This window comes from Coenobita brevimanus, chromosome 98, assembly GCF_032717465.1.
Source record: "Coenobita brevimanus isolate Jiangsu-jjx chromosome 98, ASM3271746v2, whole genome shotgun sequence".
Taxonomy (NCBI): domain Eukaryota; kingdom Metazoa; phylum Arthropoda; class Malacostraca; order Decapoda; family Coenobitidae; genus Coenobita; species Coenobita brevimanus.
In genome coordinates this window covers 17,150,636-17,154,021 of record NC_137051.1, presented here as the reverse complement: position 1 = coordinate 17,154,021, position 3,386 = coordinate 17,150,636, and positions in this window count along the sequence as shown.

Sequence of the window (3,386 nt, the reverse complement as noted above, 5' to 3'; positions counted from 1 at the left end):
ACTGTGACGTCGCCTCCGTCGGGTGTCCGTCAGGGACAAGGACCTCCCAGGGGTAAGTGGTAGGCTTTTGGACTGGGCCGCGCCACCACTCTGCCAGCACCTCTGAGGAATTGCTCCTGTGGGGAGACAAAGGGTGTCCCACGCTGCCTAGATGAAAGAGGTCGGCTGCGCAAGGGACCTCCTGCTCCGGGAGAGCCTTCAGAGTCACGAATGAGGGGGTACGGTGGCCACTCCCTCCCCGTCACGTGCAGTGGCCGTGAACGCGGTTTCGTGACTCCTAGGACTCGCAGCTGAAGGGCGTACGTTGGCCGCTCCTTCCCAGTCACGTACGGTGGCTGTGAACGTGGTGCTGCTCCCGAAGGAGGAAAAGGCAGGAGAGGGGTGCACAGGGGCAGCGCCCTCTCCGGTGTGTGCTGAGGCCGTAGCCGAGGGTCTACTTACTCTCTCACGCACTAAGGCTGTAGCCGTGTGCCTGCCCACCTGCTGGGAAGCAACTGAAGGGCGTACGGTGGCCGCTCCTTCCCCGTCACGTACGGTGGCCGTGAACCCGGTGTTACTCCCACAGGAGGAAAAGGCAGGAGAGGGGTGCACAGGAGCAGCGCCCTCTCCGGTACGTGCTGAGGCCGCAGCCGAGGGTCTACTTACCCTTGCACACACTAAGGCCGTAGCCGTGGGCCTGCCTGCCCTTCGGGAAGTAACTGAGGCGTTACTCCAGTAGGAGGTAATAGTGGATGAGGGGCGTACTGTGGCCACTCCCTCCCCGTCACGTACGGTGGCCGTGAACGCGGTTCCACTATTCCTCTCTCTGCCAATCGGGGCGCGTTCAATAACTAACGCCCCGAGGCCTTCCCCAGAGGTGGCTGTGACTGAGGGGCGTACGGTGGCCACTCCCTCCCCTTTCACGTACGGTGGCCGTGATAGCGGTGTCACAGGGGGAAACAACTGAAGGGCGTACAGTGACCGCTCTTTCCCCGGTACGTACGGTGACCGTACCGCGGTGTTGCCTGGGATTGACTCTGGATCAGCCCCATCCCGAACCTGCCGAGGGTTGCCCCGTCTGCAGGGTCGTTGCCTCTTGTCGCTCACCTGGTGTTGTGACAGTTGCGGGGAAGAGGGGCTCTGGGGATAGGTGTCCTGGTGACCCTCTTGTCCTAGGTCACTAACCCCGCCGTGGTGTCCTCCTGGGGTGGTGGTGTGGTGGTGGCTCGGTGGTGGGGTGGGGGGTGGCGGGGTGAGTGGTCCGGCGGAGGCGGGTATTTTATTATTATTATTATTATTATTATTATTATTATTGCCATTCAGAACAAGACCCAACATTCTACGGATATTCATTTTGAATAGGGTGTAATATATGAGTCTGTTTTATGTGTGTCGTAGTGAATATACATATGCGTCCGCCGTGTGCGTGTCGATGTGAAAATAATAAGTATATCTATTATATATGTATAGCTGTGAATGTAATAAATGTGTCTGCATTCTTTACGGTCAGATCTCCTTATACATGACGCAAGAATTCATGGCTTGTTTGTGTGTGTGTGTGTGTGTGTGTGTGTGTGTGTGTGTGTGTGTGTGTGTGTGTGTGTGTGTGTGGTGTGTGTGTGTAGCCTTGAGCCAAAAGGCCGTGCCCTTAAACCTGCGTGAGACAAAGTTGCGTTCTATTTAACTTATGGTTTTATCAACGATACCAAACATCTCACAACTAAACTTAAGTGATGGTCAGAGTGAAAAACACGTCCAAACAAAGTGGTTCCTGGTAACATTTTTATTGCTATGAAGGTTTGTTTGTGGAGGAAATCAAACCCTACATGAATATCACCCACGGGCCTCTTAACCCCCTTCAAACAGGTGACGCATTTCTAGTGTATTCCTGCAACTGCCTGACGATTTCATTAAGCAATGGAGAGGCCTTTTATTTATTTATTTTTTTATCTGAGAGGTTACGTATAGCCTTATTTTACCCCTTTCACAGCAAGTGGTCTCCTCCAAGCTGAATAAATAAAAATAGGAAAAATGCGTCATAGGACAGAGGGCGTTAGTGTGGCGGGGTATATTCATAAATGCTCCTTATCAGTCTACAAGATAAGCCTTCCTTGCAGTTAACGCTTATCACCACATTGCATTGTTTTTCGAATTTAGTCTCCTTAATATTCATTCACTTATTACTTACTCATTAATATTCACTACTTGATATTCGCTCTCCTAATATTCATCTGCTAAATATTCACTTCTAAATATTAACTCTTTAATATTCACTTCTTAAAATTCACTCGTTTCATATTCATGAGACGAAAGACTGGAAAGACTACATTTGCACTCAATAGAAATGCATGGAATAAAGAGAAACAAAACTGAGTGTTGAAGTGGATGAAGAGTATAAATAGGGGAGATATTAACAAGGTACTAAAAGTGAACATAGAGGATCGTACTCGAACTAATGGTTTCATACTAGATAAATTCCGTTTTAGTAAACTGACAGGTAGAAACTGGTTTGGAAACAGAGTAGTGGACGATTGGAATAAGTTACCTAGTGATGTGGTTGCTGTCCATTTTATGGAGTGTTTCAAGCATAGACTAGATAGGCATATGGCAAGGAAGTGTTGGATAAAATAAATGCAATTACTGATTCATTATTTTTTTCTTTTTCTACTTTAACTATTATAGTCTATTTTCTCCTTTCGCATTTTCCCAATAAAAATTCCACGTTATTATTATTATTATTTTTTTTTAATGACTGGGGTTCCATTTCACTTTTTCCTGCCAGTTTCCGCTGGAGGGTTGGGGGGGGGGATAAGAGCCGCCTTCTTTCCTATCCTTGTCTTATTCTAGCAGGTTGGTCACACTCACGTAGGAGTTGCCTAGCATGGGACAAGTTGCCTACCGCAGTTATCCTCTTTTCTTATATTCTTAAGTACTTATGTTCTTAAAACCGTCAACACCACCAAGACAAGCCAGACTCACCGTGGCAGTGGTGCTCCTACGAGTGGCAAGGCGCGAGTTACACCCTGAGCATGTTCATATGTGCTTTAGAAGGGTTAGCAACGCCTCGTCCTTTGCTATTTATTTTACACATTGCGTTACACCTTCCTATCCCCGTGTACGTTAATGAGGCAAAGTGTGTTAATACTAAGAATGTATGAATTACGTTAGAAAATACTGAGGTGTAGAAGTGAGAAAATAAGTCGCAGGAAAAATATGCTACGTAACTTCTACTGCCATGGACATCTATACCTCACCGTGACACAGCTAAACTCCCAACTCCTTCACTCCAATGACGTATATTTTATGTTTATTTGTGCGGGCAACGGACGATTTTACTTATTATACTTCCGCACTGGGAATTAAATATACCCTTCGTTAACCCCTTCAGTACGAGAGGCCTCGTTGGA